This window comes from Pan paniscus, chromosome 21 (genome assembly GCF_029289425.2).
Source record: "Pan paniscus chromosome 21, NHGRI_mPanPan1-v2.0_pri, whole genome shotgun sequence".
Classification (NCBI taxonomy): domain Eukaryota; kingdom Metazoa; phylum Chordata; class Mammalia; order Primates; family Hominidae; genus Pan; species Pan paniscus.
In genome coordinates, this window is record NC_073270.2 from 49,679,513 (window position 1) to 49,694,631 (window position 15,119).

The 15,119-nt window shown below is 50.2% G+C and overlaps 1 protein-coding gene across 8 annotated transcripts in view; it reads left to right on the forward strand.

The window, feature by feature from the left end:
* TOX2 (TOX high mobility group box family member 2) overlaps window positions 1-15,119 on the forward strand; it is a 157,234-nt gene that overhangs the window by 34,379 nt on the left and 107,736 nt on the right. The window contains exon 1 of one of the 8 annotated variants that reach the window (XM_008951304.4): window positions 6,964-6,983. The exons of the other annotated variants lie outside the window; for them this stretch is intronic. The gene's annotated coding sequence lies outside the window, so the exon portion shown is untranslated. Of the gene's footprint in view, window positions 1-6,963; window positions 6,984-15,119 lie in introns of those variants that run through there. 8 annotated transcript variants of the gene reach the window in all.

Below are 15,119 nucleotides of genomic sequence, written 5' to 3' on the forward strand. Positions count from 1 at the left end.
GGGCTAGTTCTTCATCCCCTTTGGACCTTTGATTCCCTCAGAAGAAGAATCCAGGCTGATGGCTTCAACCCCTGCTCTTCCACTGTGTTGGAAATCGGGTATTTGGGAGCCTCCAGAGCAGGATGAGCTTCATGTTTGAAATTAATTTCCTTTCCTCAGCTGGCGACATCCCTGATGACTCTCCCCTGCTGCCTTGTGCATGAACAAACCGGTAATTAATGAAATTGGGAGCAGGGGCAGGGAGGCGAGGTTTCCAGTGGAGGCAGCTGGGGGTCTGCTGGGGCAGCCTCTGTGCCACCCACTGGGAGGCCCGGGGCCTGCTGGGGCAGCCTCTGTGTCGCCCACTGGGAGGCCCAGGGCTGCCCAGGAGCTGCCATCTCTGTCTAGCCAGGGGGCCTGGCAGATGTTCACACATCTGGACAGTTGCAAAGGGAGGCATGAAATATAGATGGGGAGATGGGGAGTGAATTCTCCAGCTTCTCCTGGGCCTGGGGAGCCATTTTCCAGGGAGGGCCTCGGGAACCTCCTGCTGTTGGGTGTTGAGATGAGCCTGGAGTAGCAATTGGGTGGACCTGGATTTTCAGCCTTTGGTCTCTTGACTTCTAGTTGTGAGGCTTGAGGCAGCTCACTTAACCTCCCTGGGTCTTCCTTGCTGTGAAGAGCAATTGAGGCCATGGGAGCAGCAGCCCCCTAGTCATGGGGGGATTGGTGTAGAAAGGCAGCTTTGATTTGCATGTCCTCACCCCAGGAGCTCATCTAGAAGGAAACAGTTACTCTCAATGGCCCTTTTCCTGATTCACACCCTCCCTCACCTCAAAATGCCCCTTCTACTTTGTGCCCACTTTTTATATATGACTGTCCACCCCTCGGCTTAGGCCACAAATGTGGGATCATCTATGACCCCTTTCTCTGCCTTACTCCTTGCATCTAATCCAACTGCACTTGCTGCTGGCTGTAACTTCAGAGTGCAATGACTTCTCCCCGCTTCACTATTGTCACCGGGATGACCGCAGGAGCCTCCTCCCAGGCCTCCCTGCCTCCACCCTTCCTCCTTAGTCTGTTCTTCTCGCAGCAGCCAGTGGGATCTCTGAGAACCACCTGATGTGCACATCCCTCCCTGCTTAAAGCCTGTGGTTGGTTGTCTTTTGTAATCAGCTGGATCTGTTCTGATACCTTTAATATACCCACCTGGGGGAGCTGGGCACCTGTCTGATCTCACTTTTTGCAGTCCACAAGCTAGCTTCTGCCTCCCTCAGAATCACTGTCCTGCCCCCTCCTAAATCCGCTTCCCCACTGACCAAGCTATTGTGCCTCTTAATTTTACTTTCAGACCCCTTTGTCCGGAATGTTTCTTTTACCCCTTGGACTCCTGTTTATTCTCGCAGGTGTGGTCACGACATCCACGGCTTTCCAGAAGCCTTCTCTGATTGCCCCCACTGTCTAGCCGCAACTATCGGAGCCAGGGTCCCCTTCCCTGTGCCCGCTTCTGTCATTGTCCTCCCCATCAGTGCTGTGATGCTCTGGGAGGACATCACCCACGATGATGCACCTTTATTCTCACACGTGCTGCAAGGCCAGACAGCACAGAAATGTTAATTTAGGCAGTAGATGCAAAAGACCTCCCTGCAAATTAAGGGCCTTCAGACCTAGACAGACTGGAATAGGATCCTCAAACTGGTTTGATTTGGCTGTGACCTTGGACAAGCCACCTAGCCTCTCTGCTTGGAGGGTCACGAGGATTGACGAGATGACATGTATAACAAACATCCTCCTCTTTCCCACTTGCTGGATTGTAAGTGTTCCCAAAGACACTTGGAATGTTTAACCCCTCACATCTGCTCTGAGCAGAGCAAACTCAACAATGCATAGACGAGCCCACCACAGAACCCCAAACAGGAGCAAAAATAGCAGCCATCGGGGCAACCTGAGATGCAGAAGCCACAGGAAGAAGCCGCAGGCCAAGCGGATGTCAGCGGCTCTGAGGCCCTGCTGAGGTTCCTCGGATGTGCCGAGCTCTGCAGCCCTCTCGCCTGCCCTCGCTGGCTCCCCAACCACAGCATCAGATAAGGCCGGTGGAAAAAGTGCTGGCTTCCTCTCTCTGGGGAGGGGTAATCTCAGTGCCATCTGTGGGGCACACTCCATCCCCAGTTGCCTCTCTGGCCTCCCCTCCCCCTCCCCACTGCTTGCTCTGCCCGTCTTTGCTGGTCTCTTTGCTGACCGAGGTCACACCTGCCGGCAGCTCCCATCTTAGGGCCTGTACACAGGCTGTCGGGCCCTGGAATGCTCTCCCCAACACATCTACTTGGCTCACTCCCTCACCTCCTTCCAGTCTTGGCTCCACTGTCACTTCCTCAATGAGGCCCACCTTGACTGCTCTGTTTAAACGTGCATACCCTCCATCTCCACATTCCCAATACCCCTCACCTGCTCAACTCTTTCTTCTTTCCATATACCATGTAAGTCACTTAATGACTATGTGTATTGTTTTCTGTCTCCAATGCAAGAGCGTAAACTCCAGGGGTCTTTGTTCACTGCTGTCTCCCAGGATCCCAGAATAGTGCCTGGCACAAAGTAGATGCACAGCAAATACTTTTTTGGTGCACGGACGCAGGAGTACGTGAGTAAGAACCAGCCCAGCAATCAGAAGAGGTTCAGGCTAGATTTTGGGGTGAGGGGGGTTTGTTTCTGGGCTCCAGGCCCCAGGGATGGGCTCACGTAGTCATTAAGGATTCTGGCCCCAGGATTGACCTGCATTGGCCAGAAGCCCCTGCTGACCTTCAGGGCGATAGCTGTCTGGGGCCAGAGAAGGGTCTGGAAGCCTGTGGTCCCTTTCAGGAGGGACCCTTGCAGTAGTTAAGAGTTTGGCTTTGGAACCACATTGCTGTGGGTTTGAATCCCAGCTCCACCACTTCCTAGGTAGATAGCCTTCACGTCTACCTCTCTGTATTTGAGTTTTCTACCTTTAAAATAGAGTAGATAGGCCGGTGCGGTGGCTCACGCTTGTAATCCCAGCACTTTGGGAGGCTGAGGCGGGTGGATCACTTGAGTACAGGAGTTCAAGACCAGCCTGGGTAACATGGTGAAACCCCGTATCTACTAAAAATACAAAAAAATTAGCCGGGTATGGTGGCACACATCTGTAATCCCAGCTACTCGGGAGGCTGAGGCAGGAGAATCACTCGAACCCAGGAGGCGGAGGTTGCAGTGAGCTGAGATCATGCCATTGCAATCCAGCCTGGGCAACAAAAATGAAACTCCACCTCAAAACAAAACAAAAGTAGTGAATTCTGACCTTGCTTGGGTTTTGATTATGAGGGTTACATGCAATATAGATAAAGTGCCTGACTCATGGTAGATGATCAGCAAATGACCATTACTATTAAACTTATTATGGGTTGTTTTTTTTGTTTGTTTGTTTGTTTTGTTTTTTTTTTTTTTTTTTTTTAGAGAAAGGGTCTTGCTCTGTCAACCAGGCTCTAGTGCAGTGGCATGATAATAGCTCACTGTAGCATCAAACTCCTGGGCTCAAGCAATCCTCCCATCTTAGCCTCCTGATTAGGACTACAGGTGCATACCACCATGCCTGGCTAATTAAAAATAATTTTTTGTTTGTTTGTTTTTTTGAGGCCGAGTCTCGCTCTGTCGCCCAAGCTGGAGTGCAGTGGTGCGATCTTGGCTCACTGCAACCTCCACCTCCTGGGTTCAAGTGATTCTCCTGTCTCGACCTCCCGAATAGCTGGAACTACAGGCATGTGCCACCACACCCGGCTGATTTTTTTTTTTAATTTTTAGTAGAGATGGAGTTTCACCATGTTAGCCAGGATGGTCTTGATCTCCTGACCTCGTGATCTGCCCGCCTCGGCCTCCCAAAGTGCTGGAATTACAGGCGTGAGCCACTGTGCCCAGCAGAAAAGTAATTTTTTTTTTCTAAGAGACGGGGCCTTGCTATGTTGCTCAGGCTGGTGTCAAACTCCTAGTCTCAGCTATCTTCTCGCCCTGGCCCCCCAAAACTCTGGGATTACAGGTGTGAGCCACTGCCCCTGGCCTAAACTTAACTGAGCATGTTAGGGTTATGCTGCCGTAACAACCCCCTGAATCTCAGTTGCTTATCATAAGGAAGGCTTATTTTTGCTCTTACTATGTGTTCCATGACAATCAGCAGAGAAGTAGGGGTTGGGCTCTGCTCCACAGATCACTCAGGGCTGTAGGTTGGTCAAGTCTCGACCATCTGGAACCTTGCTGGTCCTCTAGAGAGAGCCTGCAGATCTCAAGTTTGCTTTTTTATACTTCTACCCAGAGGAGACCCACGTTGTTTCTGCTCATAACCCGTTGGTCTAAACTAGACGCATAGCTCCAATAAATGGTAAGGAGAGCCTGAGGTGTAGTGTCCTCTGTGCCAGGAAGGAGAGGAGAGCCAGATATTGGAGAGCAGTGGTAAAGTCTACCACAGCAGGTACTTCCCTCTCTGCCCTCTCCAGACATATAGGCAGACTGAGACACAGTCAGTACTTACGGGACTCACTGTGGGTGGTTGAATAATGACCCCTAAGTATAGCTAGGTCCTAATCTTTGAAACCTGTGTATGTTACTTTAAATGGCAAAAGGGGCTCTGCAGATGTGATTAAGGGTCTTGGGATGGGGAGAGTACCATGGGTTGTCTGGGTGGGCCCTATAGGATCACAATGGTCCTTATAAGTGAGGAGGGGTTGCAGAATCAGGAGAAGGTGATATGAGGATGGAAGCAGAGACTGGGGTGACGTGCTATGAAGATGGAGGAAGGGACCACAAGCTAAGGAACACAAGCAGCCACTAGACACAGGGAAAGGCAAGGAAATGGATTTTCTCCTAGAGCCTACAGACCAGCCAGCCCTGATGACACCTTGGTTTTAGCCCAGTGAGGCTGATTTTAGACTTCTGGCTTTCCAGAACTGTAAGAGAATAATTTATGTTGTTTTAAGTCACCTGTTTATGGTGATTTGTGACAGCAGCCCTAGGAAACTAATATATCACCTTCAGTCAGAAAATCATTTGAGACCCAGTGCATAGAAGCCTCCTCTGTCTGCTCAGACAGAACTGACCCCTTTCTCCTGTCTCTTGTGGCGCCCCTTGTGCCTATCTGTCATCACGTTCATGCACAGGCAGAGGTGTCTCTTAACATAGTCCTTCCACTCCCAACCCACATGCTCCAACATGTATACGCACACTCTCAGCCACTCTTTGAGCCTCTCATTGCTTGGGCTGATCCGGGTTGGTGTGTGTCCATGTCTGTAGGAATGCAGGGCAGGCTGGTGGCAAGGTCAGTGTAAAGGACTTGTCTCTGGGGAAAGGGCCCTGGCATGCCCCAGGAGTGGCTCAGTTGGCGGGAGAGTAGAGGCCCCGTGGAAGATGGTGGGAGGGTGAAGGATGGGGCTGGAGAAATCAGCAGGGACCAGGTCAAGCAGGACCTTAGGACCAAGAGAAAGAGGTGGATCTTGTTTTGAGGACAGAGAGGAGCCTAGTAGGATTTTGAGCAGGGGGGCGACTGTGGATGACTGATGACTGGGTTCTCCTGGTTTGTGACTAGGTTAGAAGACTGTCTTTGTCCTCCCATCTTCTGGAAGTCAACTCTATGCCAGACACTCCTGAGCTATGCTTTTCACAGGATTTCTCATGCATTCATTTTATAGAGGAGAAAGCTGAGACTCAAAGAATGGAACCTCATGGAATCCATCCTCCACGTGGCTAGCTGAGTCATCTTTTAAACTATAAATTAAAGCATGTTACTCCCCTGCAAGAACTCTCCAAGGGCTTCCCATTTGGGATGACATCCAAGTGCCTTATGGTGGCCCTAGGACCCCAAATCATGTCCTTGCCTCGCTCCTCTGCCTACTGTGTCCTGCCTGTTATTCTCCCTGCATGTGAGAGCTTCTACTTGTGGACCTCAGGGACTTTGCATTGCTGCTCCCTCTGCCTTAAATGCTCCCACCCACTATTTGTTGCCTGACAGCCTCCTTCTCTCCCTTCTGGGCTCCCTCAGTTTAATTGCTGCCTCTACAGAGAGACCCTGTCTCCACACTTCCTGTGTTTGCTGCACAGCACTTAGCACAATGCAATGTGTGACCACCTTTGTGTGTTTGCTTGTTTGTTGCCTGCCTCCTGCGGTGGACTCTGAGGCCTGCAGGGGCTGGGACTGTGTCTACCTTGCTTCTCATTGTGTCTCAGCCCCCAGGACCTGGTATGAAGGGGGCACTCAGCGAACAAACCTCTGCGGAAAGATGAAGGATGGGTCCTGTGGGCAGAGGGAGCTCTGGACCTTTGAGGGTGGCTGGAGGCTCCTGGACCTGCCTTGGAGGACAGACACCAGGCAGGGGCCAGCTGAGGAGGAGTGCCACTGATTTCTCTGGGCACCTGGGCAGCCCCATTCCTATTGCACCTGGCCTTGACCCACTCCCTGTGCTGTCTACATTCTCTGTCACATTAAATGCTCTGCCTGCCGTTTCAGCCTCTGGGAGGATCCACGAGGGTGTGGGGAGAGACATCAGACCTGGGTTTGGATCCCAGCTCAGCCACTTAATAGCTATGAGACCTTGCACAATTTCCTTTAACTTTCCAAGCCTCAGTTTCTTCCTATGTAAAATGGGCATACAGAGGGACAGCCTTCTAGCACGTGACTCCTGGTGCTTGATTCAGCTCGAAACTGCCTTATCTGCAATCCAAAAAGCCCTGCAACCAGAAGTTGTTTTGTCAATATGCTGCAAACTCGTTTGGCCCCCAAAATCTGACCTGAGCTGACGCGAGGCTCTTTGTAATCTTTACTCACCCCACTTGTGTGAATATTCATATGTTCCACTGCAGAAATATGAATGTGTTCCATTGCAGGTGTTGCCTGAGGCTCCACTGAAGCTATGGCATAATTTGCAGAATTTGCACTTCATTACTTTTCTGAAATTCAAACAAATTCTGAAACTGCACGAGTTCTGGCTGAGAGCTGTGGATCTGTGCATGTGAGTAGCTGCTGAAAACCCTCCTGGGTCACAGGAGGGCCCATGGGGGCCTCTGGCAGCCATCGCAGAGCCTGAAACCCGTTGTTTCCCCTTGGCTGGCTTCTGGTTTCTTGGCAGCCAGTGTCTTCTTAGCCACCTGGGGTTATGTTGGGTTTTGCTGGTTCAGGGGCAGGGGTTAAAGCTTAGGGCAGGGTGAGCCGAGGTACTCAGACATTTCTGATGTGAATTTAAAAGGAGAATTTTTTTTTAATGAATCATCAGAAGAAAGAAATCAGAAGGAAGTGTGTGACCAAGGAGAGGAAATTAGGGTTTGCAAATTGCATGAGTCACCCCCTTTCTGACTCCTGGGTGATCCCTTGCCCTTGGCACTTTTCACTCATCTCTGAGACTCTCAAGGCCGTATTCTGCATAACATGCTGGGGCTGTCATGGTTTTATTCTGGCTCCAAACCTGCTTCTCATTCTAGCCATCAGTATAAATTTCTATTTTTGAATCACTGCCACGCTGTTTTACTTATTATTGTGTTAGCCAGTGTTTCTTCCCTGCCCAAGCCCTGCTCAGACTCCCGTTTCCCCATCTTAGTTAGCATCTGCAACCCATTCTCCACCCAGAAGCCAGAGGCCAGTTTCTGAAGTGCAGCTCACATTCTGGGTTTCAGTCTCATCTCCCCAGTGTGGCCCTTGAAGCTCCCTTGTGATAAGGTCCTGCTTGCCTTTCTGTCTTATCTTGCACCGCCTTACTATTCCATGAATGGGCCCTTCCCTCCAGCTCCCAGGCTTTGGCGAATGCTGTTCCCACTGGCCTCTGCCCTCGCCTGGCTAGTTCTGTGCATGCTGCGGGTAGATCTGCTTAGAAGCCACCTCTTCCGTGAAGTCTTTTTACAAGGCCCTTGTCTAGGCCCCACGAACCTGGCTTCCCATCTACTTATCACCCACCCATATTCTGATTCCTGGTCCTGTCCCCTTCCCTAGACCATGAGCTCCGGGACAAAGACTGTGTGTCCACCAGGTGCAGTGGCTCAGGCCTGTAATCAGTCCTAGCACTTTGGCAGGCTGAGGTGGGTGGATCACCTGAGGTCAGGAGTTCGAGACCAGCCTGGCCAACATGATGAAACCCCATCTCTACTAAAGATACAAAAATTAGTTGGGCATGGTGGCGCATGCCTGTAATTCCAGCTACTCAGGAGGCTGAGGCAGGAGAATCGCTTGAACCCAGGAGGCCGAGGTTGCAGTGAGCTGAGATCATGCCACTGCACTCCAGCCTGGGTGAGAGTAAGGTTCTATCTTTAAAAAAAAAAAAAAAAAAAAAAAAAAAAAAGACTGTGTTTTCTGTATATCACTTTACCATCCCCAGCACTCAGAGTAAAAGGCTGTTTTAAGCAAGACTGTTTTAAGCCCTTGAGTGCTCATCCCCTGCCTCTGGCTAGCTGTGTCTGCCTAAGAGTGGCCACCATATTGTCTTCCATTAGGCTGGAACCCGTTTCCCATGTCAGCAGTGGTATGAAATATCCCAGTTGCATTGCAGTAAGTTTATTTTATGTGCATTTCCCCACTTGCCATTGAATCAGGTGTCCCTTTTTTCCCTTCCATATTTGTTTCTTAAGATATCGCCTCTTGTGTGACTTTTGTTTGAATCCCATGTCTTTTTGTCTGTTGGCATCTTGCTTTCTGTTTAATTTGACTGAGCCATTTCTACCTTGTATATATTAACTGTCTTATAGTTGGTGCTGATATTTTCTTAGTCTGATGTCCTTTTCACTTTGGTTTTATTATGTTTTCTTCCACAGAAGATATTAATGCATATATATTTGAATCTGTCAATCTCTCTTCCTCTGTGATTGCTTCGAGGGCTGAAGAAGTTATCCTGCTCCACAGATCTGATAAACATTCTGTTCTGTTTTCTGATTGTTTCCCTGTAACATGACTTTTTATGTTTAACTCTTTAATCCATTTGGAGTGCATTTTGGTGGGTGTCTTGCAGTGGGTATCTAGTTCAGTGTTCCTAAATAGGGACAGGATAACCCTCTTGTCCCCATTCTGTTTATTAAATAATTAGCCCTTGTCTCTTTGTTTGCAAAAGAGGAGACAAAATACAGTAGCTGTTATAAGCGTGAGCTTTAGCAGAATTAAGATTTTGGCTTTGCCACTTTCTGTGTGAGCTATGAGCACGTTGCTTAAATTGGGCTTGTTTTTTCCTCTGTAAAACTGGATGATATCTGCCTCCTAGGACCGTTGTCAAGATTGAGCAGAAGATCATGTGCAAAGCACATCACATGTTACCTGGCATAAAGTAAATGCCCTCTTTTTTTTTTTTTTTTTGGCTTAAACAACAAATATTTATTTTCTCACAGGGCTAGAGGTCAGAAGTATGAGATCAAGGTGTTGGCAGGGTTGATTCCATCTGAGGCCTCTGTATTAGTTTGTTCTTACACTTCTATAAAGACATACCTGAGACTGGGTAATTTGTGAAGAGGTTTATTTGGCTCACGATTCTGTGAGCTGTACAAGCTTCTGCTTCTGGGGAGGTCTCAGAAAACTTACAACCGTGGCAGAAGGTGAAAGGGAAGCAGGTACACTTCACATGGCCAGCAGGAGAGACAGAGCAAGTGGGGAAGCGTTACACACTTTCAAACAACCAGATCTCATGAGAACTCACTATCACGAGAACAGCAAGGGGGATATCCGCCCCCAAGATCCAATTACCTCACCATGTCCCTCCTCCAAAATTGGGGATTACAATTCGACAGGAGACTTGGGTGGGGACATAGAGCTAAATCATATCAGCCTCTCTCCTAGGCTTGCAGGTGGACAGCTTCCCCTTGTGTCTTTACATGGTCTTCCCTCTGAAATGCCCTCCTTAATCTTGATACGTTTCCATACCTAGTTGGGTCCAACATTGTACTTTTCCTTCTGTTTCATTGATTTTAGAATTCTTGTTTTCTGTTACTGCCACACTGCTGCTTTAATTGTGGCTTCACGGAATGTTTCACTCTCTGGCCAGATTGGGCATCCTTCCATTACTCTTTCTTTAAGAATATTGCTTTAAACATGCACCTGTTTTCTTTAGTGGATGTTGATTTTCTCCCTCACATTCTGTACTGTAGCCCACCTCAGTGACTTCTAGACACCCCTTCTTCCCCTTCCCCAGCACACATACTGGTTTTCCCCCCACCTGGCTGCCCAGCCTTTGCTCACTCTGGACCCACTACCTCACAGGTACGTACCAACTGCTCTCACCTGGCCTATCTCCACCTTAGTGCTTTATCACCCCCCTCCAGGTGTCATTATGCAGATACCCATTTTCCCTATGGACCTGAGCTTCCCTGGGAATTGGCTCTAGGTCCCTAGTGCCCCTCTGCACCTGGCATATGGCCAGATACATTGTAGGTGCTGAGGTCAGGGCTTGGGGAAGACAGGAATGTTCACCGTGCCCTTGGGCTTTTGACAGTAACTGGGCTAAATCTGGCTTCTTCTGGAGGTGCAGGCTTACAGGACCCAACAGTTTGGTGGTTGTAACCCTGGACATGCTCTTGCCAATAACGGTGGGCCATCCATCAGCCCTGGCCTTGGTTTCCCCAGTGGGATTTGCAGAAGCCAGAGGATTAAAGCCCTCCCAGCCCTGAGGCCTCATTATCTTAGTGGGTCCATAGTGAAGATGAATTAGAATAACTCATTGGCACGTGCCATGCCTTGGAGTGCAGTTTTCTGTTTTCTGGGAGAGAAAAGGCCTCTTAGGACAGAGCCCCCCACTGCCCTCCTGGGTCTCCAGGAGACAGCCCAGATCTGGGTCAGAAGGGTTCAGTAGTCAAGAACAGAGGGGTGGCTCTCTGCCTGGGAAGGCAACTGGGGTGAAAGCGGGGAGCTGGCCTTTCTCTGCATACTGCTAGGTAGCATGCAAAACCCTGCCTGTTCCATTCCTGTTCTCCAGGGGAGGAATCTGAGGACGAGAGGGGTAAGATCCCTGCCCACTGCCATGCAGCAGCTTAGTGGAGAGCCTGGACTTGAACCTAGATCTGCCTGCTTCCAGAGCTGTGCTGCACCAGTGTTCTGGCAGCTCCCAGTCCAAAGGCCGACGTTGAGACAGCGCTTAAAAATATATCAGCAGTGTTTACAAATACCATTTCCTGTGTTATCTGGTACTGACAGAAGGAAGTGAACCTGGCACTTTGTCTGTGTTAGGTTTGGGGTTAGAGGCATAAGTGCCAAGTTCAGATGACCTAGAAAAACCTTTCTAGGTCAAATTACAATTTCAAAGATTTCTTTTCTTCTTCCTTTTGAACCGCTCCAAGATCGAACGCTGTCGTTGACATATTTCCCTTCCGACAACACGAGCCTTTTGTGGCATGATTGAGGGCTTGTTTTGTAGTGCTGGGGAGAAAATATCTTCCACATCATCTGCTCATTGTCTCAGTCACACTCGTTCCCCCCACACCACAGTGCAACCCGACGTACGCTCATGCGGCTTTTAGTTAATTGTCTTTGGTAAGAATCAGTTTTGGGACTTGTTCCCAACTGCTTGGATGATAGATAATTGTCAAATACAAATATTGGCAGCGCAGGGCAACCTGAGGCTCTAGACTGCTGACTGCATCCCAGCCTCTAGGGAGAGCTGGGAGCTGGCCAGCTCCATGTTATGGGAGGTAACGGGGCAAGACCTGGCAGGAGTACAGCCTTCTCATTAGAGTGTAGGCTCTGGAGTTGAACTTCCTGGGTTTGAATCTTCATTCCACCCCTTCCTAGCTGTGTGGCCTTGGGCAAGCTACATAACCTCCCTCGACCTCAGTCTCCTTTTCTGTAAAATGGGAGCCTCAGTAACTTACCTCATGAGGTTGTCGTGAGGATTATAGGAATGGATGTTTGTCATTCAATTAAGAGTGCCTGGCTTGTTGTTAGTGTGATGTAAACATTGCATGCATTCGTTCTAATGAGTAAACGATCGTAGCCATTAGTGGATGCTCTTGCGTGTCACCCTAGTCCCTCCTCAGATCCAGGCACACATTCTGTCAGCTGCTTAGAGTGTTGGCTGCTGCCCCTATCAGCTGAGCCTCTCTCTGGGCAGCTCCATGGTGCCTTTGGTGGAAAGAGGAAGCCTTGGCCAAGGTCATCAACACTCGCCCCCTGGGCATCCTGGATCCGATGGCCATCCCATGTGGGGATACAGAATGCTTAGCTCCCTGCCTCAAACTGGGCCACCTCTGCTGGGCCATCCGAGTTCCAGCGCTCCCCTCGGGACAGGTGGAGGCCTCCGTTGTGACTACATCACAGTTTGGCTTGTCCCTCTGGCCTATCCTGCTCCCCCACTTCCCTATAGCACTTCCTAGTACATTTCTTGTCTGTAGATTTCACACTCAGAGTCTGTTTGGTACCTGAAACAACAGGTAGCTATCCAGACGCTGAATGGAATCTGATTTCCATTTTAAAGCACATGCTGATTTCACTTGCTTGTATTTTTGGAAGCTTTTTGAGGAGTGGCCTTGGGTTCTCTACCACTCCTGTCTCCTACCCTCTGTGTGTGCACCTTTCCGGCACTGTCAGCATGCCTTGGTCACCTCCATGACTCCCGGTGGGAAGAATGTGGCCTAGCTCCCGGGCAGACCATAAAACTTAAGACTGATGGAACGGCCCAGGGGCTCAGAGGGCATCACCCATTCAACCCTTCCAGGTACGAATGAGGAGACTGAGGCCTAGAAAGGGGGAGGCCTTTTTCAAGGACACATAGTGAGTGGTGCCTTTCTTTTCCATCTTTGAAGGTGATGGTGTCTCGGGATATAGTGAGCAGGCTGGTCTTAGGAGCCAGACATGTGGCTGTTGTGATATTATGGCGCTAGGGTCCAATACATGTTTTATGGGGTGCCCCCATGGCAGAGGGGTGGCCAGGCCAGCCCAGGAGTGGGTATCAGCAATGGCTTCTGGAAGGAGGACAGCACAGGAGTTGAATGGGCATGAACGGCGTGGAAGAGAGAAAGCAGGGAGTTTCAGGTGGAGACACAGCTGCTGCAGAGGTCTGGATGAGGCGTCCGGGAGAGTGTGATCTGGGCAGGGAGCTTGGAAAGGCAGAAGAGGGGATGGGCGCGTGATGGGTGGGAGGCAGCCTGGACTGTTGGGCTGGCAGGCGGCAGATGCTCAAGTGAATGTTGTGGCCAAGAATTAAAACTTTTCCCCAGTGGAGGGGATGGGACTTGATGGAGAGTGACTTGGGGAGAGCCACGCAGAGGCCTTACCCATCATGGTCCCCACTGACCCTGCACTGCCTGAGCCAGCTGATGCTCAGTCAGTGGTTGTGGAATAAATGAGTGAACGAATGAGGGAAGGGAAGATGGTGCTGAAGAGGAGGCCTCCAGCTGCACTGTGGCGGGTGGGTGGGAGCAGGGACGAGCCCACAGGCTCTGATGAAACTGGCTTTTGGTTGGGGGTTTTATCCTTCTGAGCCAGACTGTGGGTCCCTACCTTCCCTCCTGTCACTGGAGAGGTCCATGGGCCTGGCTTCGATGAGACTCTGGGGACGTGGGGAGTGCCGGTGGGTGAGACCAGCCGAGAGCACGTACATTGGCATCCCCCACAGCAGAAGCCCAGGGAAAGGCCTCAAAGTTGCGAGCCCAATCAGATGAGGTCCTGGCCCTGCCCCTTGGATGGCCTCATCTCATTACACCTTGACCCACTTCCCAGCCCAGCTCCCTCCAGCCCCAGGCAGCGTCTGCAGCCCTCTTTGAACCATTCCCCCTCACAGCGCCAAATGAAAATGTTTGTTGAAAACAACATGTGCATAATTAAAGCTTAATGAGCGCTTGTCTGTTTGGAATGTGCAATTAGATTTACAATCGGGGATGGGAGAGAGCTCCAAATGGCTTTAAATGGAGCTGAGAGAGAGGATAATTTTTGCCATAAATCTGCAGTAATGCAGACGGTGTGTGAGCTACCAGTGGCAGTACCAGGGAAGGAAGAAATACAGGCCTGCCAGGCCTCCATGCTGTCTATGTTAGGGGGCTGCCCTGCCCATCAGGCCCGGCCCTCTGGGCAGCTGCAGCTGGTGAGTGTACTGGGATGGGACTCACTGGTGGTCCTGGGGGCAGAGCTGCCCTAGGTTGGAGCTGGAGTTCCTGCCTGCAGCCTATGAGATCTGCGATCCAGCCAACTGTGAGGGGCTGAGGGGCTGGTGCTGAGTCCAGCTGCCCAGGTCCCCAGGATCCCATGGCTGGGGCGAGATTCCTGCGTCATCACCACGTTCACCCCCAGCCTGCAAACTGGCTTCAGGGCAGAGCCCTAGACTGGGATGTGGCCCTCTACTTTGTTCTCTGCTGTTTCCCAGTACCCAGAGCGTACATAGTAAGGCCTCAGTTAACATTTGTTGGATGAATGAATGCCTCGTTACCAGACTCTTGCCTTCAACAGGTCACTCTCCCTCTGCAAACCCCATTTCTCCCATATCTATCACAGAGAAATGGATTCGGCTACTGCTGATGATGTCAGCTCTTCCGTCTCTGGGGTTCTGGGTCAGGAGCAGATAATGACTAGGGCAGTGTCTAGACCAGCACCATCCAGTAGAAATACAATGCAGGCCACGTACATGATTTTAAGTTTTCTAATAGCCATGTTCAGAAAAAGTGAAAAGAAACAGGTGACATTAATTGTAATATTTTAGTTAACCCAGTATATCCCAAATATTAATATTATTCCAATACATCATCAATATACAAATATTGACAAGGTATTTTGCATTCCTTTTTGTTGTCATCATCATCATTCTTGCTCTGAAGTCTTTGAGATTCAGTGTGGACTTTATACTTACCCACATCTCGGTTTGGACTAGGCACGATTCAAGTGCTCAGAAGCCACGTGTGGTAAGCGGCCACCATTCTAGATGGTAGAGGTCTAGAAAGAGCACAGTTAGAGCGAGGTAGGTGGGAGGGGGCAATGATTCCCACCTCCCAGAGGAGCCCAGGTGCCTGGCAGCCCTCACCTGTGGTGCTATGGTGAGCACTGCCATTTTTACACTACCCCTCGATGTCTTTTATTGACTGAAATAGGTGGCACCATCCAAGCCAACTCTTGTTGGGGGTGGGGACAAGGGTCCTGAAGGGGCCCACAGCACTGAGCTTGCTTACAAGGGACATTCCCAGCTCCTGCGGCAGGCAGTGCC